Source organism: Buteo buteo, chromosome 19 (assembly GCF_964188355.1).
Source record: "Buteo buteo chromosome 19, bButBut1.hap1.1, whole genome shotgun sequence".
Taxonomy (NCBI): Eukaryota; Metazoa; Chordata; class Aves; order Accipitriformes; family Accipitridae; genus Buteo; species Buteo buteo.
In genome coordinates, this window is record NC_134189.1 from 14,211,283 (window position 1) to 14,238,650 (window position 27,368).

The following is a 27,368-nucleotide window of genomic DNA, read 5'->3' on the forward strand; positions in this document are numbered from 1 at the left end:
CTGCTAGCCTGTGAGAATTGCGTATTACTTTTATTCATTTAAACCAAGTCAAGGATCTGAACAAGGACTTTGCTTGACTAATGGCATTAAATGCCAAATGTATACCTCCCTGAACTAGACAGGAAAGGAAAAGCTGGACCTACAGCCACTCCCTAGATCAATCTGAGCCCAACTCCAACTGGGAAGGAAAAAAAGCCAGTGATCAGCAGACTTACCCAAGTTCTTCTGGAAGATAAGATCTGTTGGTATGCAGCTGCCATGTGCCTAGCTATAAATAAGCTTCTTTGGACAGCACAGCTACCCTCCCCAGTTCTTCATGAACTAGTGCAAATCCTGAACATTTCTCCCAATCAGGAAGCACCACAAGCACTTACAAACCACTCAGTGAATATCCAGCAAACCTGTTGTTCTCCCACACAACATTCACACTGTGCCCTGAACTTGAAATTTCGAGTTCTTATAGCAGCGTTCCTGAATCCAGAAGGGAGGCTTTAAGGTAAGTACTAAATAAGCATGTGACTAGGGGTGCTTTTAAGAGGCTACTTCACCTGATAAAGTAGTAGAAATAACAATGATAACACCTTAACAGAAGGGTGAAGCCCCAGCTTATCTTAACAGCCCAAGTGGAAGGGTGTAAAATTGTACAGTCTTTTCCATATTTCTACCTGTCTTAAGGGGAGATAGACGAAGCAATAATTCAGACTCTTCCTGTACTTCAGCACAGAAGTCATGAAAGATAATTTCCCTTCAGGGCCACAAACCAACTAATCGCAATCTTCAAAAACTGTTAACTAAAGAGTCAACCAGAGGAGGGAAGCGACCAGAAGTTGCCTTGGCAGTGACTAGATAAGCTATTTGCAAACTTGCTTCATGTATTGAGTTGCTTAGGTAGATTTATATCAAGAACATAGAGAATTAGCAGCTAGCAGGCCATTTCCAAGGGCAGACTTCAACTCCTATCCTAAAAACCTCCATCAAGATTTTTGTATAACTGTGGATTAACAGACTCTTCTTACACAAAAAAACACTTTCAGTTAACAGTTGGTGAATGGACTCTACTGTTTATATTTGAGACCCAACTGCCTATACTACACATCTGCTAAATCTATTTGTGAAGTCTTATCAACGGAGACCAACCTCAGAGAGAACCACCTCTAGGTTTACTGTGTAAGTGAACAGAAGTCAAATATTAGTCTCAGAGTAAAGTGCAAAACCATAAGTTTGTAGTGTTAACTCCTGTGCAAACAGAATTGTCCTTCAAAAAGGAACTTCACTGTAGAGTCATCTCTGCATCTATCCCACATCATCTTTACTTTGAGGAGTTGACAATTTATTCCATCTAACAGAAAGGCTTATCAATAAAATATCTTGTATTGCACAAAGCCACAACAAGTGAGGGTTGCTGAAACAAAGCAAAGTTTAAGCCTCTGATCTGGGAGAGAATATTATCGTAAGATTCAAATGGGGACCGCTAGGACCAGTGCTAGAAAAATTAAGGGAGACAGAACATCAGCACACAGACTATGACAAGCAGGAGTTGAAAGCAGTAACTTAAAGCTCTCTCTACCTTCAACCTGAAAATAACCCTGAAACCCCTGTGACCTGGCAGTGATTCAGGACCTTTAAGCTCAACGTGTAAGACAGGGCTAGAACTATCTCAGCTCAAACAAACTACAATGGAACCACTCTCCTTCCTTCCTCCTTCCCTCCCCCCTCCTTCCCTATGTCTTGAACTGTGGAGAGGATGTGACTGTCAGTTCAGTGACAGCAATTTGCAGGATACCACCCCAACAACAGTCAGAGGAAATAGTGGAGAGATGGATCAGGGTACACATCTGAATATACCCCCATCAGAGATTGTTACTGCAAAACAGATCATCCAACTCTGCAGAAAACTCATATTTTCACACTATCAAAACCCCACCAGGAAGTCCAGAGTCCTCTCCCCCTAGACTCATTGATTTCTGCCTTTCCACTAGGTATTATCAGCAATATATTTCACTAAGTGCTTCTAACAAAGCAGTCTTTCCCCACAGAGTGGTGGAGGACACAGAGTATGCAGTTACAAGAGGGCAGGAAAACTAGCTCCTGATCTTCTGCAGAAGACCTATCCAATGTTTACTCTGCATTGACAGGAAAGTTTCTCCTTAACAGTTCACAGCAAGATATCCAAGGCATCAGGGAAAACAAAAGTGTACCTGTGTAAGTGGCCTTTTGTGTTATGCCCTGTTATGACCTCCAAAGTCTGAATGAAATTCAGATTGATTAAATTATTGCATACATAAAAAAAAAACTTTGAGAGGCCATCAAGCTCACCTAATACAACTCCCTTCCTAATTCAGAGTCCTACTCTAAAGAGAGGGCTATGAAAACACTCCCAAGACTAAGTATTTATTTCAGGGTCCAGATTTTTTTTCCTAGAAATTGAGAAGTTTCTCAGTTCAAAGTTACTTTCTAATAAACTTATCTGTCCTGAGTCCCAGGTCTTCAAGGATTCAAGCTTCACATACAGTTGAATTTCACTTCAAGCTTATCCTTGGCTTTACCAACTTATTCCTTGAAAATAATCACTTATGACCAACAAAAATACCTTTATGTATCAAATTACACTAATCACATTGGCACAGCTACTAAATTACGTGACAGACGGCTAAAGCTAAGACACAAAGGTATCCAAATTTTAAAAACTGATACCATGGTTTTATAGCACTTTGTTCTTAAGTAGTTAAAATAACCACCAAAGCTTTTTTACTTGTTTTTTCTAAAACACACATCTCGTCTCTAACCATTTGTTGTGAGGTAGGCCTATAAAGGTGGTTATTTTCAGAAGAGCTTAAAATATCTGCACATGTAAATCCCACAGAGCCTTATCATGATTTGAATCTTATTTTCCTTAGGCCCTCTAGGAAGTCCTACAAGAAGCATGCTTTGCCACAAAACCCCAGCTGTTCCTGCTGGGACTGTGCCTAATTCTGGAAGGCTTCCTCAGAGAGACTGGGAACATACCTAGAAGGAGTGCAGAATACCACAGTCTCACTATTTAGGATGACACCATTACACCTGATTGGTGTGAGAACGGCTTCCACCCATACAAGTATTCACATTGCCAGAAACCTTCTTCACAGTAAAATAACAAAGTCATAATCAAGGACACTTGCCACAAATCCCAAACTAAAGAACACCCTCAGCCAAGTTCTCCAGTTCCGAGTCCTGCCCACCTGCCTCAGCCCACACCACCAACCTTCCTTTCTTTTTCCTACAGATGCCAATCCAGACCTTTTCACTAGCAGTATAAATTCATTTGAACATTTAAATGTTGCCCTACTCAAGGGAAGAATACACATGCACGAACACGTTCTACGCACACAGAGCTCTCCCCAGCCAGTCTGTAGCACTTCAACACAGGGACACAAAGATCTGGCTTTTCAAGAGCACTATCAGTCCTGTAACAAAGTCCAGGGCAAGCTGACAGCAGCTGGCAATAGAGCCAAGCCCTCTCAAAAACATCAACTCTACAGTTATCTTCCTCGCACAGACTGCTTTGTGCTCCTCCAAACATGGAGCTTTCCTAACATGAGAGGAAAAAGGCTAAGAGCAAGATGCAAAGCAGCCGTTTTGGTTTATGGGCTGTGGCCCAGTAAAGCAGATAGCCCTAGAACATAAGATAACACCACAAACATTAGAGCATTCCTTGGGAACAAAATGGGAGAGATTTGTTACTTGCGCAGTCAGCGAGATGTTGTATTTCTACACCTCACTGCAAACAACAAAAAGCAGTTGCGCCCTTCCCATTTAAGGGGATAGCTGCAGAGAGTTAGGCACACACAAGTTTTCTTTGCGATTCATTTATTCTGTCCCCATCACATTCAAAACAATGCTTTTAATGCATGCTTGAAACTTATTTCTCCTATTTGTATTGAAGCTTGTAAACAAGTTTTATTTAGACAAGATTTGTATCACACATTACTGCTGAAACTTTTTTTAAAACTGGTTTTAAGTATTAGACACTAGAATAGGGCATCTGTGTCAGAACTGGGCTGATGTGAACAGGCTTGTCTTCAGCAAAGGGGCACAGTAACCTCACCAAGTCAAATGTGACTAATTGGTGCCTTTGCTTCTATTTCATAGGAGAACCAAATAGCACTGCAATAACTGCAGGTTTGTGAGATGAAGAGCTCTCCCCAGCTGTAAAGTCTGAACTTCGTAAGCAGAAAAGAACATGATGTTTCTACAAACCAGACTGCAACAACAGTATGCAAGAAGCAGCTTCAGAGAAGCTCTCAGAACTGGCATGCATGCCCTAATACCTACTAAATTTCTTCAAATCCAGTGTGTTCTCTTGTTCTAATAATGTTTAGAAATGTCTTTTCAGCACAAGAGAAAACCAGCTATGCAACAGAAAAGCTGAACATGACACACTGTCAAGCTGACAAAAATAAAACTGAAATTTCACTCGCTGTTAGCATAGCATACGCTTTCGTTGAAACCTGTAAGCAGTAGAGCATTTTCAAGGAAACATGATATTCAAGATAAGTGCACTTCTTCAGTGTGCCAAAATGAATTTCCACTGCTTAACCATAACACAAGCAGTGAGCATAAGCATGGAAAAGAGTAAAGTAATTAAAGTTCAAACTCTAACTGTTGCTGCACATACACAAACACATGAAAAAATTCAAAAGTCTTACTAATGTAAACTGCAAGCACTGGACAGTGCTACTCCAGACTCTACACAACAATAGTAGGAAATTGAAGTATCTTGCCTTTTTTCAGTCAAAAACATACAAAATATGAAAACACTATGAACACTAAGCATCTTCCAAGTAGCCTCTCTTCCACAGAAAGGTAGAGGAAATTTTCAACTGTGATAAAACCTCCTACGGCAAACCTGTTTCACCAAGTGCAGCCCTCTTCTCTCAGCCCAGATCTGAACTTCTGCTTCCCCTCATCACAGAACTGACACTTACAGGAAAAAGACAAAGTAAGCGATTCACTTTCTCTCTGATAACCATTCCACAGAAAGGAAGCTGTCTAGCACTTAAATGATTATGGTGGGGCTTTTCCTTCCCATTAACTAACCTTAAGCATTCTCTCTGTATTTTCAAGTCTGACACTTCACTGGGGTCAGAGCCTTGGATTTCTGATCATGAATCTTCTTCTTCTGTGGAATGTACAGAATTCACAGCTCACTGTGGATACCAGAAAAAAAGAAGCACGAAGCTGACATCTGCCCAGGGTCCCAAAATAGCTTCAATGGATCATCTGAATCGAGGTTTGTGAGAAAGGCCACTTGGAAAGATACAACTATCAGTCTAGTATAATGAAACTGATCCTCAAGAGGAGTAGGGAAGGTATCTTTTGCCCAGAGATACTGGTTGCAGCACTGCCTGGGCTTAGAGACTACTTCTGTAACATTCCCTTGTCAGAAAGCCTTAGGGGCTATGACAGCAAAGGAACAAGACTCCATCAAATAGGGAGACAGCAGACTCTTGCTACAACTATAACAGAGCAAAAGAGAATTGGGGAAAGGTGCTTTTCACTTGTCCTTAACCAGACATCTAGAGTGCATATGGAGTCTGAAGACATAGCTCAATCCCAGAACAAATACCTCCCAGGCCTCCAGTCAAGATACACAATTCCAGCTGAGATTTGTAGCCTCTCTTCTAACTGCCGAGGAAGGAACGGATTTCTGTTTTTAGGAGAGAAGTTACAACAACACAGTTTATAGCAGGCAAAGCACATGATTTTATTATTATTTTTTACCACTGCTGTTTACCAACAAAGCAAAGTTGTGTCTTCATACCCAGCAAATCAGCCATTCAAAAAAACCCTACTCAGAATCTGTGAAACATATCTCAGATGAGACTGTGAAAGAACAAGACAGACCAGGAAAAGGAGCAAGTCATTTGCTCATTTAAGTGGTTTTAAAAGTCAGAACTGAGCCAGAAAAAGCCACCACACACACTTCCTTCAGCTGGCAAACTGCACATTCTCGTATTTGTCCCTTATGCTCCTAAGTAAAATAAGAAAACACAGCAGTCAGTCTAGGGGCTGTTTTGATTTCTTTTTATTATGCCTCATCACCAGTGCCAATACAGGTCTAGGAATCATTCAGTAATTATCCTTCTACAAAACCAGAAGTGAGCGCTTCTACATATACAGGAGAACCTCCCCCTCTCAATTGGAAGTGTTAGAAACAGATGTAAAAATCTGGAGTCTTTCAAAAGTACAATAAAAATATAAATCAGGTTTACTATAGTGAACAGGCTGACATAAGAAGACAGAAGCCACATAACATTGTTCTGCCTACTTCCCTTCTGAAGGCAGTAGTACCCATTTAAATTTTTTTTCTTGTTACTCTGATATTTCATCCCTATTAATATGCCAAGCAGGAGCAAGAAGAGTTCTGCAAGTGTCTGTATGTTAGCCCTAACAAACTGAGCTCCCTCTTTTCTATTGGTTAACTTGAAGCACACAGAGAAAGGTCTTTGAGACACTACCTAACAACTTGTGGAAGTAATTTCCATAAATTAATTTGCAAGCAAGTAACTCAGTGTGACCGGGGGGCGGGGGCGGGGGGGCACCACACAGGAACAAGCAGGGAAGAAAGCATCTGCAGTCATACTGGCCAATATTAAAAAAGTATACCCGAGGGCATAGTGATTTCAAGGGAGGAAATCCACCCATTGGGAAACATGGTAACTAGATGTAGCACACACTCACATACCAGAAACAGAATGCTACATATTGCAATATGAATGACAGGTTCACTCGCTGCCTTGCAAAAAGGGTGAGCAAGTCGGTACTGATCCTCAAATATCAACTCCAATTCAGTTAAAGTCTGAAATTCTTGTTATTGGACTGCCTATTAATTCACTGGATTCCACTGTATTAAATGGCTCATGCATTGATCTTCCCTCCCTCCAGGTTTTTTTTCACCTGTTGTAATAAAACACCTTAAGAAAGCAGTAGGTATGACTGCTGCCAGAACTAGTATTATGCCAAAAATTGTTATACTGCATATTTCAGTACAGCTCCCAGTTTCAACTGAGGAGAATGGCAAAGTTAGATGGAGTTCAGGCACTGATTAGTCATATAGTTAACAACTTTTTTAAAAGGCAGTAGTTAGGAGGTTTGCAGGGAATAATCTCAATTCGGTCCATACTCAGGATCTGTGTGCATTACATTGATAAAGCCACTGAACAGTCACAAAACCCGGAATGTTTCTTTCTCAGTTTCCTGAAAAAGAGCACATGTTACAAAATTACAAAAAGGGGCTAACTAATTAATAACTCAGGGCTGGCAGGAGGAATAGAAGGCTTCAGAGGTATAGTTAGAAGAACAAACAATAGAAACTTTCAGACAAAAATGACAGAATAGACACTGAAACAACAGTTTTAAAAAGATACTGTGAATGTTAAAAGCAAAACAGCCTGCCTCCACTCAGGCAGTCCTCTGAAGAGGCCAAACACCTTTTAAAAGCAAGACTACCAAGAAAGAGACAGTAAGAGAGCAGAACACTGTATTCCCATTTCTCAAATTAACAAGACTCCATAGTAAAATCATAGAATTTACCTGATTCTGTGTTCCCTCCTTTGAATCAGCACTCTTTCAACATTTAAATCAGAATGATAGTTGCACGAACAGAAATATTTCAGAATCAAATACTGAGGCTCTTGCTACAACATAATTTTGTTAAAGGAACAGACGGGGTTCATGAGGACTGTCAGGTATGATGGAAATTTCAGAATCACTACAGGTGTCAAGGAGGGGCTTCAATAACATTGCAGGTAGGCAAATAAAACACACTATTAATTTTGGAAGCATTCTTGTAACTAAACCCCAACTTTTAGCAGATCAGATTTTGTAACTACAAGTTGCCAATCTCTTAAAAAAAAAAAAAGCAACAACAACAAAAAACCCACAACCAAGCATAGGGGAGGAGGCACCTTTGTCACAAAATGGGATCAATACATACATCCCTAGAAATAACTTCCAACACAGTCCAATGAAACTGCCAACTTCACCACCAGCCGCACAAATTTTAAATTGCAGGGTATATTAAAAAGGGTTGTCAGGTTCACTCTAACACTATTCACTTCCTTGCCCGTAGCATTACTAGGCTTGCCTACTTGGGGATGTAAACAGTGTCACACAACAGTGTTCCCATTCAAAAAGTCACCAAAGACAGAAGTAGGAGGGTTTTATTAAGATTTTCAGTAAGTGGCAGTTATGCTTCAAAAAAACCCTAGGGTTCATGACTCTCTGGGGAAAAGAAGGTAGATATTTTTATTTTGCTTTTTAATACTGTTCTGGAAGTATGCATTTGTACACACAGTATGTGCCAAGTGGCACAGTTACAAGCTATCACAATTTTCCCAGGCCTGCATCTATTCACACCCACACTGGTATCTTGCAAATCCATACCCATATGCATATGTAAAAACAGATGTAAGGTTTCATTAGTATATGCATAAACATTCATTAGTTGCTATTCATGCCCACAAACACATATATCACATCTGCAAGATAGTGAAAAGTTCCCTCTTAATGTACTGATCCCAGAACAGGAAGAGACCTAGATTCTTATCCTAGCTGTGTCTAAGCTTATGAAGGTCATCTACAGTATAATACTGCATTTCATTTACCTCCCTTCAAAAACTGAGGGGGACACAGACTTTTATCCCTTTTGTAAAACGGCCGGAACACCTAGAGATGAAAGAACTTCAGTGTAATGTTAGATCAATAGCATTTTCTCCAATTTAAAAGGTAATGCTGCTTTCCTAGATAACAACAGAGTACGGACAGGAATCCTGCAATGCTGCAAATGCCTGTCTAAACTAGAGAGCAAAGTACAGGAGAAAGACAGAAAAGCAACTACTAATATCATTCGCCTGCATACAACACCCTGGTTTGTACACAAGTTCTGTGAAACAGGAAAGACAGCTGGGTCCTTCCTTTCCAGTTTTACTTCCTTTCAATTTCTCTTTTAGGCTTTGTAACATTTCTCTTTTAGCTGAGTAACATTCAGGCCCACCACCATCAGGACCTCTGATTTTTTAGGAGCATTTATTTTAAGACTAGACTGACTATGCCCGGTTTACACTCCCTCACAGAGCAGGCAGGGCATCTTATTTCAAGTCTCTCTGCAGAGAGGTAACAAACTCCATTCCTGAATGTGGGTGCTCATCTGAGAGACAAGTAAGCTTCTGTCATTCTCCGAGTACAGTGAGTGTTTAAGTCAATTCCACGGAACCACTTCACAAACAAGTCCTGACATACAGTCCACCCCTACTTATTTTTACATGAAAGCACCATCCTTATGCCACACAGTAAAAGGTGCCCTTCTGAATCAGCGCAAAGCACTCTGAAGGAATCATAAAGAGAAACTACATGACTAGAAACATCTCAGTATAACACAAATGCATACTTCAAATATCCATCTGAATACTAGTTTTACAAAAACAGCTTTTTACTATTCCAACATTTTACCAAGCTGCTCCTAATCACCAATTAACAATGCAGTCATTTCTCCAATTATTAGAAGCCTCAAGTTTTTCATATATTCAGTGCTAATTAAGAATAAGAAGCATGTATTTTGCTAGTACAAATATTACGAAGTCATGTACAGGAAGAGGTATTTTTTTGTTACAAAACCAGTTGATATAGGCAGAAATGACTACGTTCACAAGTCCACAAGCAAACCTGAAGAAGTTCACTGAGCTAAGAGGGAAAGCAGACAGCAGCTAACAGAATTACATTCTCTCAGAAGTACTGCTCCATCTATCTCTCAGCTGGGGCCTTAGAGACAGAGAACAAGCCTATGAACCAAAACCCTACACGACAAAAATAAGAATAATGGTTCAACATGATTTTATGGCACCTCATCTAACCACTGGCTGTATTTTCTCTCCTTTATTAACTTGCATCTGTTGCCTCTTTCTTTCACAGAAGCTATAGCCTTTTAACACTTCTCTTGAAAATGTTCATCCCTTTTCTCCACAGGTATCAAGTATGTCCTCCCAAATACAAGACCATTAAGCAACAATTATTTCTTTGTCATTCACTGTGCTTTCCCCCATACCACAAATAGTACTGACAGTAGCCCCTTCTTCACTTCACCACCAAACCATCTCCACCTGACTAGTAATACCATTACAACAGCTACAGGACCCCACAGTAAACCTGGTAAGGTTTGCCATCTTTTATTCCAAAGCAGCTACTTTTAAATCCAGATCAGTTTTCTGATCAGACTCTTCATGCACACCCAGACAGCTGTGCTGTGTGACAAGAGGAAAAGAGAACACAGCACCCCAGGATAAAAAAAAACGAGCAGCTGGAGGTAGGGGCACTGCCCAAGACACTCCTAAAAATCTCCCCTTTGTAATTGTTTTCCTTTTGTGTTTAGCTTTAATGATTGCTTCCATTGTTTCAGATCTGAAGAACCTGATGGCCTTAAGGCCTGTCTATTTACTGAAAAGGAACGCACTTCACTGAACAATGTAGCTATAGGAAAGCTGTATCTAAAGTCTGTTTAGAGAACAATGAACAGTTGTCTTGATTTAGTATCTTCAGATCTGTAACTATCAATATGTAAACCAAAGGGAAAAACACTACTCTCATAGCAAGCACTATACTCATTCTACCCCACTGGCTCTGCAGTAACAGAGCTTAGCCGAGAAAAGTCCTGGTTTTAATAATGCTGCCATACCACAGAAAGGAAAATCATTTTTAGAAGTGAAAAGCACAACTCAAGCAAGAAAGGAATTTTGTTTGTTTGTTTCTAGAGTTGCCTTTTTATTTAAGAAAACACAATGAAAAGCATAAAAATCTCAGAAGAACGAAGCAGACAACAGTGCCCGGAGGGAAAGGGAAGAAACAGAGAGGCTGCACTCCAACAGCAGGCAAGAATTATTAGGCTGTAGATTGCCAAGTGGTCCGGACCCAAAGCCCCTCCCGACCCAAAAGTATATATTTATGATTATATATGGGCTGTCTTCTCAATAGTTGCCGTGTTACAGTATGCCTGCTAAGCATCTATTTCACCCTGTTTGTGGGGCTTTTAAAAGTCAATTTAATACCCACAAAAAGAGATTCGGCACATCTTTCAGGAGCCTGGGGACAGGAGCATTTACAAGATCACATACAAAGGGTGACAAGAAGTAGCTATTACACTTCCATTGGAAAATCAAAATGGATCTCTGAACAGATGCAGGACGTTTAAACTGCTCCCCCTAACAAAAGGGCCTCCCAGAAAATATTTTCCTAAATACCAGTCACACATGGATTGTTTCATTGGAGTAGACATTCAAGGTCACTCAACCCCCAAAATCCTACTTTCTCCTCTAGCTAGTTTCTGTGGATCCTCAGATACAATACCCTTAAAACCTTTTTCTCTTTTCATAGCATCATGTCCAAGCACTAGCATCAAAGCCTGCTATATTTTGCAGACTCTAGCATTAACCAATGCTTCGTCCTACATTCACCCAAATTCTCAGTTAACAGCACAGCTATTTAAAGGATTTCCCCTCCAATCTTGGAACAATGCATGCCATGTACCAGATGTTCACTCACCCAGGAGCTCACAGCCTGCCACCAACGAGGGAAAAAGGTGGGTAACAGCTTTTAATTCTTCTGTGTTCGGCTGAACAGCATCCTCCCTCCCGTGCGCTGCATTCTGTATAGCCACTGCAGTGCTCAGAGCAAGCAGACTCGCAGGAGCAGCTGGAAAACAGCCTCGCATCTTCTAAGCTGAATATAGGTGTCCATCCCAGATTGAGGGTGGTTCTTTCACAGTAAACCTATCATCTACAGCTCCCTTAGACAGAGGGTGGGTCACAATGACAAGTGGCCATTGGAAGGTGATAACTAGGGCGAGAGAGAATAATAAAGCCAGAAAAATCTCGCGCACGCCTGTTTGTGTGTGTGTGTGTGTGTGTGTGTGTGTAGGAAGGGAAAAGAATAAGTGGAGCAAATAATGAGTGAAAGAATGGAGTCGGTATACAAAGAAAATTATTTACTGAACAGACTATTTGTGCTGCTGACCTCAGTTCATTCCTCTTCAAGTTTTAACTCCTTATGGTCAGGGCCTTGCCTGGGAGAAGTAAGGTCACAGTTATTCCCACCACTAGCCTCCCATAACCATTCTAAGATATAACAACTAGATCCTGCAGGTGAGGACACACTCCAGCAATGGGCTGCTGCTCAGTTTCAGTGCTCTAGTAAATTGTCACAAATTACAACATGCTTACCAAAAGCCTGGTCAGACCATAATGTTTTTTCCCCCTCCACCTCTAAAGAAAAGACTCTTTGAACCCAGACTTGAAGGGGGTGGCTAGGGTTCATACCTCCACCATTTTTAAGACCTTCACAGATCAGAGAAATTTTCTGCAGTATCTGAATATTATCAGCTAATAAAGTTAATGCCAGCCAAACATTCCCTTCTACAACAAGGACTGCTGTATGCAAGTTAATCTCACACCCATGACCTTGTTCTTGCCACCTAAAGATTTTGCTGTCATAACTGAAACTCCATAGACACTGCATGTGTTTGCTGCACATAACTGGCATGAACTTCAATACATCACACCAACTTGCATTTTGCACAGCAGGAACTATCCCATCAAATGGGAACACTAATATCTTTTGCATTTCTATTTGGGGAAACAGGAGAATAAAATTTTTTATAACTGAAAAAATATGTCAATATTATATACTTTAAGTCATTACCGCCACTTGAGAACAGGATCACAGAATCTACTTGCTCTCAGATTCCCTGAGACTTATTAAGGATATTGTCTCCATATTGGAGCCTACATGATGAAGCTAGTAGCAAACCCCAGTAAAATTGTGCAATATGCAGTGTAACTTAGCACTAAATGTCATGACTGTGTTACATGGCCTAGCATTTAATTTACAGCACTGAAAACACCTTCTAGCCCATACCACTGTAAAGTAACTTTTTTAAATACAAGCCAAAGTATCTGACTTTGTAGACAGGCTGAAGGCTGCTCCCATTCTTCTGTCAGGACTCCATTCAGTCAAGTCACAGGAATTAAAATTGAGCATTTGCAATTGCCATTGTAGCAAATAAAGCACAATTCTAGTAAACAAATCAATCTAGCTTAAGCCAAGACAGCTGTTAGAAGGACCATGCTCAGCTACCCACTCTTGTGAATCATTTCCTGAATTGCTGTAATTAGCACACCATTGTAAGGCAATTCATCCTCAAATCCACCAGAAGAAATTAACACTGATCTTAATTTACTGTGTTCATCTCACAGCACTTTATTCCCAGTCCATTTCAGAGTCTTCAAGATCCACCTCTGTCGTGACACTAACAGGAAAAGGAACAACCTAGACCAGATACTGTGCACTGGCCTGCTGGGTCAAGTCTAACCTATGCATCTTGAACCTACTCAAGTCATCTTGGCCTTTCCTCTGCCTTCACTACTCCTTCACCTTTATTGTACTTCATGTTTCTGAAATTCCTTGCTTTTTTAAAAGTCTAGAACCAAAGTACTATGCCCGATAGCTGAATTCACCAGCAGACGCTGACTGTGAGAAAGCATCATGCCTGCAAGTTACCATCACGGTTTGGATGAAATCATAATAAAGAATTCACCACCATTGTCCTCTACCATCAAAAAGGCCTTGACTGCCTGGGATGTTTTCCTGTATGCTGGATGATCACTATAGCTTTATGAAACCTGTTAGCTTCTCTCACCCTTGGAGATCCAGACTTTTGATATAATAAACCTTGAGCTCATTGAGAGTTTGATGAAGCACAAAATAAGCATAGTTTAACAGTCAAATGAACAACAAAGGGCCTTTTGTGATAGCTGGAGAGTACAGGAATAGAGCAGCAAAGGAATGAGGACTTGGAAAAAGACAACCCATTATATTTGGAGGTGACATTCTGCAACATTTCATTAATCATCTGATTTATCACTGACTTTATATGATTTCAAATGAATACAATAACTTCATTAAGTGTAATTGTTGTACTGACACAACTCATCTGAAGATTTTAGATTAAGAAAGAAAACGATATAAAGTAGAACTGCTACAATGCTGCAAGAGTACATCACAGTAAGGAAATCTGACCTCTTGGAAAACATTTTCTTTGAAATTTTCTGGCAGAGGGTAAACAGTGAAGTCCCCAGGTTTTTGGCACAAAGAAGGAAGACTTACAAAATGCTTCTCCTCAAAAAAGTAAAGTTATCTTGCTTGTGTAATAACACCTCACTGTTCCATGGGAGCTACAGTTCCAAGGTGACTATATCAAGATACAGCCCATCTTAAGATGTCAGAATTCATCACAGATGAAAATAAGTCATCTTTTTATAGCAGATAATGAAGGATAGTGCACAGCAGTTCCTGAAATAAAACATTTGTTTTTGACAATATTTCAGTTTGAGAATGTCCATAATTTAAACTAGAGTAGAGTTTTGAGGAAGAAAATTATGAAGTAAACAAGTCTTCTTCCAGAACAGTTACACCAACACTTTCAGCTAGCCTTAGAGAATAGAAGAGACAAATATATTTTTCAATCTACCCTTTTAGAGTATTACTAAACATTTTAATTCCTTCTATCCTAACACTGCAGCATTTTAGAAGACTGTTGCTTCAGTAACTACTTAAAAATAAACTCTCCAGAGAGCACATAGCACTAAAAACAAGCCTCTCTAGACTGATGAGACATCTAGACAATTGTCCACAAAAGGGCACATTAGCAAAAGTCTCCTACAGAGGAAGCAAATGTCTCAAGTGACGCTCTCCAAGCAATTTAGCTGTTTTAGATCACAGTTGAGACTACACCATTTCTACACTAACACTAACCAATTCCCCTCCAAGAAAACAATACAGCAAACTGCACAGCTAATCCAGTCCACAAGACACGCCCTGGATGCATTCTATGTTCCTACTGGCTCCCACTGTTAAGAACAGGCTTATGGTTATTGCTAACAAAATTCAGTAGTTTCTTCTCCATGGACCAAAGAAGGGTAAGACAGAAAACAGCCAGGAGGGAAAAAAAAAGAAAATGCCTGTGGGGAACATGAAACAGAAAAAGGCAGCAGTGGACTAAAGGAAGGAAAACATGTAGGAGGAGGGAACCAGAAGGAACACTGAATAACAAACCTGAACAGCACACTCTGCTCTCCAAAAGCACCCAAAAAGCCAGTTTTCCAGTGGCACCATGCCCTGAGACACAAGGATAAGATACCAGAGACAGTCCACCATTGCTGGGATGCCAGATTCCCTTCTCCAGTGCTACTGAAGTTCAGTCTGGCCATGGCCAGAAGAAGGTTCTGCATCTTGGGGAGGTCCTGGGTAGGTAGGGTACAAAAAGAGATGGGAGGGAAAAGTACAGTGAAAAAACCAAACAAGCAGACCTGGAGGAGATGAGAGAGGGGCTACATGTTGTACTCACAGTATACTCATCAACGAAGATCTCCCTCCTGTCCCGGAGGGAACATGGATCAGGAGACTCCTCCCTCCCTCCATGAACCACACTGTGAGTACACTCATGACCACAACTGTATGAAGGATTCCTTCAGCAGACTGTAGAATTGGCTCAGCATACAAGCTGGGTACCTGAAGTACCTTATACCTCTTCTGATTTTCATAAGTCCCATCACTTACTGTCTGGGTAGGATACGAGACCAGGGAAATGGGAACAAGTGTGGTATTAAGGCAGAGAGGCATCTGAGGGACAGTTCAGAAGCAGGTCCACTCAACTTCATGAAGCCTGACCACACTGAGTGGAGCTAGAGGTGAGGGAGGATGTGCCAGGGACATTTGCCCTGAATGCAAACTGCTTGTGTAATAGCAAGACAAAGGTTCCCAGATGACACAAATATATACCTCTCACAGATACATACCTCCTCACAAGCCCACAGAGTTTATATTTTGCAGCTTTAAAGTGTCCCACTGAATGATTTGAAGGTTGGTTCACATCCTGAAATAAGTCTACTGTCAAATAATATTCTATTCAATACACTGAACTCAAAACTTCCCAGCATTTGCCATTCCAAACATCAACAGAAAAATCATATATGCTTTCTTGCACTCTCATCTGCTTTATTTAAGAAGAAAAATAATCTTACAGCAGGGACTTCTTTGCTATGTTTTAATACAATATTTGGCACAGCAGAGTCCTGGGTGGGTCTCCAGGCATGTGTAACACAACAGGCATTGTATGTAATGCAAAAGCAACAAGAAAAGTAAAAGGTACAATGATGGGCTCAGCTGTAGCCCATCTGTCTTTTCTCTGAGGGAACACTGAATACCATCACTGTGGAGAATTATTAGTGGAGATCTGCTACTGATGCTGTCACCTTCTGCATAATTCCTCCATTTTCAGATGTACAAACTCCTCTCTTTCTGAAGTACTGAAAGCAGACCAGGTTATCACTGACACCCAACCTTTTCCTGTATTTCCTGGATGTGTAAGCAGTCCTACTCTCCCTGCTAAGTCCACAGTATGTTTAGAATCTGTTTATAAGCAGCAAGACAAGTGACATTTACAAGATCTAGAAGGAACTTGAAATAGCAGGTGTGAGGCACTGGCCTTCCCAGGCTCACCAAGCAAACTATACACAAAGGCTAACTCCAAATCAGTCTTTCCTTACAATCAATGCAGAAAGTGGCAGAGCTCTAGAGAATTCTCAATGGGAGCCTCACTTAATTAGTGATTTAGCATGGCCAAGTGAATCATCAAAAGCATGCCACATTCCCCGAAACTGTTCACCCTTCCTGACATAGAAAAGCCAGATTAGACTTTCTTAAACTGAGCAGAACTCTGTTTATAGCAGATGGAGTACCTTACACAATGTACACAGACTGTTATTAAAGAAATAACTTTCTCCTGCAAAAAAAAAGATTAGTGAAAACATTCTTGGATTTGACTGTTTAAATCAAGGCTCCTAGGCAAACACCTGCTTCCATTCCTCATTTCTGTGCAGATCACCACAAAACAGAGGAGATGAGAAAGTCTACTGTCCTCCCGTTTGTTTCTTCAGTCACATAACCATGATGTTGCAAGTGTTGGAGGACACTTCTCAACATGAGATCCAGAGTAGTCTATTATGTGGGTATTACTGGATAGATATCAATTGGGTTTGCGCTCTTTAACTGGGTTAGAGCCAAATTTGGTTTCTTGTTGCCCTTAGATTCAGTTCTTTAATGAACCCTGAAAAAATCCATAAGCAAGTGTTAAATGGTGCAAACTGCTACAAGCTGCAGTATCTCACAAAAATGGAGCAGTTTATACTATCCTTTCCATACGACCCAACAAGAGAAGCCCTTTTCATCAGCTGTGTAAGTATACACAGCATATTTAGAAAGACTAAGAGAAGGGCAACAAGGGCCTCCCAACCATCCTGTTAAACCAAGGCAGTTCCACCAAGGTCATAAAGAGATAGAAATGTTAGATATGATACACACGGCCAGAAGCACTTTTACTTGTATGGCAGAGATAACAAGATATGATTCCACAAAAACGCTGCTGTTCTGCCTACACTTAAACTTCCAGTGAGAAGTCTCCTCGCAGACTCAGGGTAAAGAGATCTTAATTTAAAGGGAGGTCACTATAAAAGTTATGCTATCCGTTGCCACTTTAGTTCAAAAGTTACTTAGAAGAGTAGATTATACCCTAAGACTTCCTCAGACACGCCACCCAAAGCTCATTCCAAAGCATCTTGCAGCAATGACGATAAAGGCTATAACTAAGAAAAGCTTGAAAGAAAGATTTATTAGAAGTCTTCAATGCACTGAAATGTCCTTTTCCCTCAACCACATCAGCTTCCAGCAAGCCTTGCCTCACTTCAAAGCACTGCAGATTTGGAGGAATTATTTCCAAACAGCAGAGCATAAAAGCAGTAAAACAGAACAATTTTCCTGCTGGCCAAAGAGGAAGTTGATGTAATAAGTGGGTTATTTCCCAGATTTTAATTAAGCTGTACAACTGGAATCCTAATGCAGGCAAACACAGCAAAAGACCCATAACATAACAAAATATACCTGGACTGATGGTGGAAACAGTCAGCACAGAAAACAGAAAACTGCAAGATTTTACCCATGTTTCATATCATACAATAATGTTTGAGATCACCAGTCTAAACCAGAACATAACAGTACATAACATGCTACATAGGAGCAGAACAAGAAAACACACCTCTTGCACACAGAGACTCCAACTCAAGGGATGAGATGCTTGCTGGACAAGTGGATCCAAAGAAAGAAGGGAGCACAGCAAAAAGGCAAAAAACACTCAGGAGGATAAGCAGTGGCCTACTGGATCCACTGTCAGGCTATTCTGGTTCAGTCAGCTCATGGCAGGGGAAGGCATTAAGAACTTCTCTGAAGGCAGAAGATGAGGTAGCTCCATAGATGTTTATGGGACCTTTCTTCATGAAGGCTGAAAAGCATCCATCTGCCACTCCTCTTTCAGGATGAACAAGGTAAAGAAAAACCACAACAAGGCTTCAGTAAATGCCTAAAAGTTAGGAGCATTAACAGGTGGGACTACATGTCAAATCTCCACAGTATGCCACTCAGGATGACGGTCAAAAAGGGTCAAGAAGAAAATTAGCTTATGTCTGTAGTTGTATGACCCCACAGAAGAATGATTTGCTAAGAGTCTTAGTGGCAGACAAAACCAAAAACAAACACTTTCAGTAAAAACGGTCATGGTTTTGAACAGTTGAGTGTCAAAAAGAAATCCAGACAAAGTGAGGGCAGCCTAGACTAGTTTTAACCATGTGGCTAGACACAAAAGATCATATCTCAAAGATGTTGTGGAGAAAGAATGAAAAAGGTTAACATATAACCCAGATAAAGATCTGGAGAGAAGGCAGAGATGACAGGCTGAGACAGACAGGAATGTAGTAAAAAGGTTTTCCTCACAATTTTCATAGCTTTCTTCAGCATCCCTTCTCAAAAATGAAATGCGGTTTCTCATATTGTCTATTGCAAAAACAACAGTTTCAGAACATCTGATCTCTATTGGAACAATCAGGCTTCTGTCTTCAGCAATAAGCTATGCTGCTTCTGCACACCTTTAGCAGAAAAGTTATGAATTCTCCTTAGGAAGTGTGGAATGAAATAGGTTCCTCTCTCCTGAAACAATTCTATTGTTAATTTACTGCTGTCCACAAAGAGCAAGAACTTGCATGTCCTTTCCTAGTCTCACTGAGTACTTCTGAACAGAGTAAATTTCAATACCTCAGAAAAGAAAGAAAAAACATCCTTCAGTTTCCTCTTGCTACCAAGCCAAATAATTGCTGCTTGATTAAAAGGGGGAGAGGGGGGTGTCAGAAGAGAGGTTGCCCACACAGGTGAGCAACCTTCCTTTCCTTAAATTGTTTCCAGTATCTGGGCACTGAATTTCTATCACAAGCCAATCCATACATAAAAGCATCACAGTGCCTCTTCAAATCAAGATACAGTACAGGCAGGAGAATGAGAAGAGCTATGATCCATGTCAGTTTACTGTTAACACAAAGAAACCAAATGCTGTTAGAGCCCCATCAACTATGTATTCCAACTACCCCAAAATTAGGAGGAGACTGCAAGAACAGACAACAAATAATTTGGTGGCTGCGTGTCCCAAACACTCAGCTGGAATCCAAATGTTTTCATACTGTTCACAAACACCATCTACGTGCAGATCTCATTCCTCAGAGTGTACATTCTTGGGTTCTCCTAGATGCACTTTTCCCTTTCTCCCTCTCCCTTGTGCAATTACAACAGAAGATGTCATTCAGCTGGGGGAGGGAGGAGGAGAAAAAGGAAGGAAAGGGTGGTGATTTGATGTTCCTATGCTACCTTACCTCTTGCTCTGTCTCCACTGTTTTGGGCTCCCCTCCTAGTAAATAAACAGTGCCTGCCTCTTGTATCTTATCACATCATTTCCAAATAGCAGCATGAACACCAGATCAGTATCATTGTGCTTTATTTCCACCTATCAGATTATGAACAGCACCTCTGTAGCTGACATCTCAGTTACATTCCACTAGTTTGCAAGGCTAAGATCAGTTCTAGGCTCTGGTGCTGTTGGGAGACCTAAGAAAATGCAAGCAAGGCTCCCCAGTGGAGCTCATGTAAAAACCCACTTCCTGGATTTACCAGGGGGAAATTCCCCCTCCTCCCCTTTTTAAATGAAAGGTGAGATTATCATTAGGATCTGCTACAGTAAAAGCACTCGCCCAGGAAAACTCTCTTGATCACATCTGCACTAGGAATATCTCAGCAGTATTAGAACAGCCATACAGTGCATTAGCAAAGCTGCATTTCACACCCGTATATTAACAACAGGCGACAGTGTTAAGACAAGCCCTAATAGCACACATGTGCTTTACTCATATAACAATCTGTGTGAAGACCCCTGATGGACAGCTACGCTGATGGAATATTTTAGTGTAGCCCTAGCCTCAGCTGCACGTGAAAGGATTTTTCCACCCCAGGCTGTTAAGCTGTAGATCAACTGCAGAGAACAGATTCCTAAAACATCAGGGCTGGAAGCTGCATGGCAGAAGCAAGTTTTGACCAACCTGTTACCACAGCTGCCTAAGCCTTCTCCACGGTAATAGCACAAAAGCCATAACACCAAAGAAAGTCCATGTATGGGCTCTGCTGTTGCTCTCACAGGCAATTCCTGCGACACAGTCAAAAGAGACTTTTAAGTTTTCTGTCCTAGAGCTACCCTGAATAGAACTCTGAGATTACATTGGCAAGACAGCCCTTGTGTTTGAAAAGGAGAAAAAACACCTAACCCATTCATGGATTACTTAAGTGACTGAGAAGTCATTTTGATAACCTGCAAGATGAAAGGAACACATCCAACTAAGGACCAATTCTGCCTCAGCTTTCTCCAAAAGCAACATATCATCAGTTCTGCATTACCATGTGTACAACAATAATTTGAGCGCTCTCATGGAAAAGTAACAGTGCTGTAGTCTTTATCAAAGGAGACCTGCACCTGCAAAATAACTAAGATTTCTCATGTGATGCATGTTTGCAGGACATTTGAAACCCACAGAGGCAAGAAAGCTTAGAATAAAATATCATCCTGACCTCAACCAGCTGTGTTTACGTTTACAGCAGGAATATACAGTCACATACTATTTACAGATCCTTTCTTAACACACAAGATTAGTCAGGAACAGGATTGGTATTCAAATTTATTGAAAATTGAAATTCAGAGATACACGTCATTCATAATCAGCATAACTATTAGTTATTTTTTTCTGCACAAATACTAAAGAATAACTGTTAAAAGAAAAATCTTCATGGTTGTCCTGTAACAAGAGGAGTTCCCCTGTCCATTAATTTAAGAACTAAAGAATTTCCAACTTCACCAGTCAGCTATAAAGGTGTACCTTCCAACTGTAATTAAGATACAGATGAATACAAGTCTAGTGTATCTAGTTATATCCATCTGTGTTCTTGGACACAAGTACTTTAGCAAGCTGCAAGCCAAGTACAAATACATCTGTTCCCTCAACTGTAGTGTGACTTTTTCAGCTGCAGATCAATGTGTACTGGACTTTTGGCTGGTTTAAAGGGACACTGCCAACTTCAATCTAACTCTACATCTAGTTTTGTGCAAGTAAGCTTTCATGGACTCTTAGACCAATAGAAATATTCCCATGATTAAAGAAGTTAATTCCCATGCAGTAAGTTATTTTTACCAAACACATCCCTGCAGTATGACCAACCCAAACACAAGTGCTGAAAATGTGACAATAAAAATAAGTAGAATAAGCACATTCTGTAAAAGAAATGCAGAAAGAGGTATTAACATAACTATTGGGAAAAGAAGTCTATTTCAAGTAAGTTCTTAGTTACACACAGAAAATTGTTTACTGGGTTTTTTCAAGCTCAGACAACTTGTAGTTTTCAAAGTTTGTAACTAAAATGGGCCCTAAAGGACAGTCAGTTTCTGCATATCCAGATCATCCAGTCAGAGGCCATTTATTTGCTCAGCTTCCCCTAAGGCCCCTACGCTAGTACCGACCCAGTCCATTTAAAGTGCAGGACCCCAATTTTAAGTCTAACACTCAAAGAGATTTTCCACAGATTCTTCATTTTGTTAACCTTTCAAAGTACAAGTACAGAATCAACAAAGGAAGTGGCAATTTTTGTGGTGCCAGACTTGAAAATTATTCTTCCATCTCAACAGAAGTTATTGTCAACTGCTCCACAGCATTAATCTTAAATGGATGACTGCATGAGGTAAGAGATGACTTCTTGAGAATATGCAATGAAGTTATTACAGTGAATGTATAAGCAGGTTTTTATTGTAATAAGAGAAGGAACCCTATGTTTAGTCGCAGCTACCCTTGTTAAGTATTCTAGCACCCTAAACACATCTTGGGACAACAGCCTGCAGAGATTAAGTCTGTATCGTAACAAAAAAAAAAAAAAAGCAGAACAGAGACAGAAGTATTATAAAGCTAGACACCCCTTGTACTGAACATATCTAGAGTAAAAATAAAAAGGCTAAAGGCTTAGGTCGGGGAGACAAGCAGAAGCCTACATAAAACGAAGCCGGTACGCGCCGTTCCTCTTGCGGGGGTGTCCCTAGCTACCTGACGATGGAAGCACCAGGAGTACTCCGCGACACCGTGGGAGTCACCGCTGCGAAGCCTGCCCGCGGTGTAACCCCACCCGCCCAGCGGCTATCGGCGCTGAAGCCGGCGAGCAGGAGCAGCACGCTGCCGCACGGCGCCCCGGGGGGACCGAGCCGCGGGGCAGAGCCCTCCGCGCTCCCGCCTCCTTCGAGCCCCGGGCGAGGGGTTGAGGTGCCCCGGCACCTTCGGCCGAGCCACCCGCCGCCGGCGAAGCCAGCGCTCGGGGGGAGGGGGGGATGGTTCCCCAGGGCGGCCGCCACCGCCGCGTTCCTCCCCGGCGCCGAGGCGTGTAATCGGGCCAGGGAGCCGGCGAGGGCCAGCCGCCCAGCTGCGGGGATCGGGTTCCGCGGCGGTGCCCGGCCTCCCTTGTGCCAGCCCCAGCCGCCGCCGCTCCCTGCGGGCCCGCACGGCCCCCGCCCCGGCCCGGCGCAGAGACACCCCTCCCCGCTCCGCTGCGCCGGGCCGCGCCGAGGGATGAAGCGGATCCGCCGCCGCCTCCCCCCGCCCGCGCGGCCGGGCAGCGGCCACCCCACCTGCCGCGCCGCACCGGAGCCCGCCCGCCCTCCTCCCCTCCCGGGTAGGCGGCTGCGGAAGGACCCCCCCCGCCGCAGCACTTGCCTTCGCCTCATGCTGCTCCGGGGGCGGCGGTCGCAGAGGCTGGCGCGGCCCGAGGCGCCTCTGCCGCGGGGGGCGCCGCGCCGCGCTCCGCCCGTCAGGCTGCCGGAGGGGAGCGGAGCGGAGCGGCGCGAAGCGGCGCGGCGCGGCCCGACCCTGCCCGCCGCGGGAGGGGGCGGGTGAAGCGGCGGCGGCGCGCGCACACCTTGGCAGCTCCCGCTGCCTCGGCCCAGCCCCGCCCCGCGCGCGGAGCGGTTGGCGGGACGGGAGGAGGAGGAGGAGGAGCGCGCGGGCAAGCCCACCCTCCTCCCGCCCCGTCCCCTTAAAGCGATACAGGGGCTCAAGGGGAGGGCGGCGGGGAGCCGGGGCTCCAGCCGCTGGGCCCACGGTGCTCTGAAAGAGGGGGAGAAGGGGAGGAAAGCGACAGCTACGGGAACGCAGCAGGTGGGGCGGCGAGCAATAAAAGGACGCGGTTCCCCCCCACACAGCCCCGTCACGTTCCCGGCTCCTCCCCGGCTCCCTGGCAATGGTGCGCTCCCACCGCGCGAATCGCACAGGCCGGGTGGGGATTGGCCGTCCTGGCGGGGTGGGGCGGGGCCAGGGCGCGCGCCAAACGCGACTGGCGGAGAGCGATGAAAAAAGGGGCGGGGCCGAGCGGCAACCGTTTAAAGCGCCTCGGGCGGGGTTGGCGCTCGCGTGCGGGGCGGCGCGCGTCGGGGGCGCGCTCTGTGACCCGAGCGCGCGAAGGGCCGTTAGGGCGCGCGCCCCCGCCCGCCGCGGCCAGGGCCCTCGGGGCGGGCGCCGCCCCGCGCCTTCCCCGTCCCCGCTCCTGTCACACCCGCCCCGGCCGGCGGGTCCCCCGCCGCCCCCCACCCCCCGGAGGGGAAAGCGAGTATTTCCCGCTCGAAGCAAACCTGCTGCCGACCGGAATCCCGCGAAGACCTGCCCCCCACCCCCCCCCACCCCCCCCGCTCCCTCCCCCGAGAAAGCGACCGGAGCCCTCCCAGCTGAGGCGAGAACAAGGAGAGCCTTCTTGCAGGCCGGGCGGCTGAAACAATAGGTGCCGCCACACAAAGCGCTGCCTGTCAGCGAGGCTCCTGGCACGAGCCGAGGTGTGCGCTTGGAAGACTTCCACGCACGCTCTGCGTGTAAATGTGAAACGCTGGTGAAGCCGACAGCGGGAGAGATGGCACGTAAGAAACCAGCAGGAGAAAGGTGGCAAATCAGACGTAAAAATGGCTGGAGAGACGCTTATAAAATCATCATGAGAAAGGGCTAAATATATTTTTGGTTCGGGGTTGGCTGGGGAGAGGCTTGGAGCTGTCATAGCAACTCCTCCTGTTTGGATCCTGCCGCGTTAGGGAAAATAGCTCATTGCCTCGGTCTCTGTGAAATAAACAAAATTACACCAGAAGAATGCCTGCTCCTGTTGTCCTTGTCTCCTGTTATCCTTGTCTCCTGTTAATTGAATCACCTTGGAAGACTCAAATATTGACTAATCCCTCAGGTTGCGCTGAGGTTAATAGTATAGGTACTGGACGGACAGGGGAACAACAAACCCCTGTTCTTCAACAAAGCACTGCGAGGAACATAGAAATCTTCAGTCTCTGTGTGTGTATGTAGGCTTATATATGTATGTATGCGCATCTGTTCACTTTTTTAAATGCTCTCAGAAGCCACAGGTTACTGGCTGCGTGCTCTGCATTGGAACCAGCAGTCAGGAAAAGCACTGTCAGTTCAGCATGTACATACACCCACATCTCTGTGTGCATATATATATATACAAGTTTGTATACTGTTTATATATAAATATTTCATTCCTATCTGTACACTTTAGTGTGTATAAGCAGTCCACACATACATGCTGCTTGGCCACACTCAGCTGAGTATGCCCTTGAATTCTTCAGCCAAGGGAGCCAGTTGATATGCACCTGAATAAAGCAGGAATGCAAGCCAATACAGAAGCACTGTGAATGACCCAGGGATTAGGAATCAAGTACAAACCCAGTATAATAGGATAATAGCAACAGCAATATGAAAGTACACCAGGTTTCCTTTACACAGCCTCTCCAGCAGAGATAATTCAAACACTTTTCACATCCAGACCCACACAGTCCCCGTGTCCTACCAAAGCCATGGTCTTCCAACCCTACCTTAAGAGAAGTTCGGATCTCCATAGTTTATTGGAGATTTTAGCATGAAAAGCAGTCAGGTACTGCAATAACATATGCAATAAAAAACAAAATAGATAGTGTTCATAAGCAATGCATAAAATGAGTTCATGATATGGCTGAGGAAATTCTTACTACAGCGTGGCATGACAAATATCAGCCAGAATTGCACAATTCCCAAATCACTATCTATATCCCTGCCTGAGAACAGATGGAGGAAAGCCTTTAGCTGATCTAAACTTGGCTCAACCCACCCTGTTTACTGATGGAGTTTCCATGAGCATAGAAATTAGAGCTACTGGTCGCAATCACTTGAGAGCCGCAGCCTGCTGATTGAGCTCACGTGTTGGAAAATCTGGCGAAGATGCCGGTCCTTACCTGAGCAGATGCACAAAGTCATGCACATACAAGTACCAAAGGGCAGGAAGAGCGCCAGTCAATGGATATTTCCACCTTTGAAGTCAGTGAAGGCCACTGACGTAGTTGCTCTTTGCAGGGGGGGCAGCAGCCTGTATTACCTGTTGATAGCCAAAATATCAAAGTGTCTTTCTCTACAAAGATGGAGGTTGAGGATGTGTTAGATTATTGAAAAATGAAAGCAGACAGAAGAGAGGGTTTACATACGATGATACAGGAGACATTTTAACATGCTCTCAAAGGGGCCAATGCGTACAGTGTGTCCACTGATTACTGGCTGAGCACTCTGCCTCTCAACAGTCAGGAGGAGGGCTGTCAGTTTAACAGTAATCTTTGTAAAATGCTAATAAGGACATGAACAATTCCCATTAGGGAATTGAAGAGCCATCTGCACTCTAGCATGAGGCTGCCTATAGCATCCACGGCAAGACTGTACATCTTGGCTTGATACTGTGGAATCCAGCACCAGCGAGGCTTAGTCATATGACAGGGTTATTTGCATCATTACGCTGTTAGATTGCCAGAGAAGTTTTCACAATGCACTGTAAGAGGAAGGGTTTAAACAAGTAGAACTAAAGCAAAAAACAAAGCACTATACTTCCTTTGCACGTCTCTTTTCACTGCGTGCACATGGTGTTCAGAGTGGGAGGAGGGTAGAAGGCAGTACTGTACAGAACTTTAGGCTAATAAAGTGCACACACAAACCCAAGGGGCTGCAACATCAGTACAAAATGCGCTACTTTGTAAAAGCAAGCAAGAACAGCTGAAATCCTGCATCACAGCCTAGTAGGAGTCTGATGTTCCAGGCTGGTGATGTGCAAGGTAAGCCCATTGCCGTATCTTCCCTGAGGACTTTACAGAACTGCTGGTTTGCACTGGGCTAGGTAACAGTCACCTTGCCCCAGGCAAGCAGTGATTCCCTGTGAATGAATTCCTGCAAGCACTGTAAAACTGGGTGCCTAACACCCCAGAAGTGACTGCTAGAAAGCAAAGCAGCTGTCGAGGAAGCAATCCCAAACCAACCCAGGGAAAAATACTGTGATTCAAGATTCAGCTCATAAAAGGAGGTGAGCTGCTATTGCTCAAAATAAGGTCAGAGTATGGCACAGTGTCCCATTCTGAAAAACCAATACACAAAAATAAGGCTTGACTTTCTTTATATATTCCGTTTCTAAGAGAAATTATTGAAGGTTCATAAGGGCCAGGTGCTGCTCCCAGTTAGACAAGGAGTATAGCAAGGAAGGCAAGTTACAGAAGAAAATCCAAGACAGTTTTTGGTACCTCCATGATATCAAAGCTATTTTCACGCTAAAAATGGCCAAAGAATCTTGAATCTCTTCTGCCACCCTTCCAAGGGTCAGAACTTGCCAGGTGCGTGACTGCTCCTGTGGGAATTTGTAATCTCTTCAAAAACCAAGACCAGCAAATTCCACTGGAAGCATAGTGTCCCAGAGCAGAGACCCCACATCTGGAATTAGCAAGTAAAAACACAGCAAGTGGGTTTTCAAATGAGGCGGTGATCACCAAATTA

General features: G+C 43.3%; 1 protein-coding gene across 11 annotated transcripts in view; it reads right to left on the reverse strand.

Moving 5' to 3' along the window:
- Positions 1-27,368, reverse strand: part of MICAL3 (microtubule associated monooxygenase, calponin and LIM domain containing 3) — a 186,490-nt gene that overhangs the window by 138,712 nt on the left and 20,410 nt on the right. For 10 of the 11 annotated variants that reach the window (XM_075051258.1, XM_075051257.1, XM_075051255.1 and 7 more), the window contains exon 1: positions 23,253-23,484. The exons of the other annotated variant lie outside the window; for it this stretch is intronic. The gene's annotated coding sequence lies outside the window, so the exon portion shown is untranslated. Of the gene's footprint in view, positions 1-23,252; positions 23,485-27,368 lie in introns of those variants that run through there. 11 annotated transcript variants of the gene reach the window in all.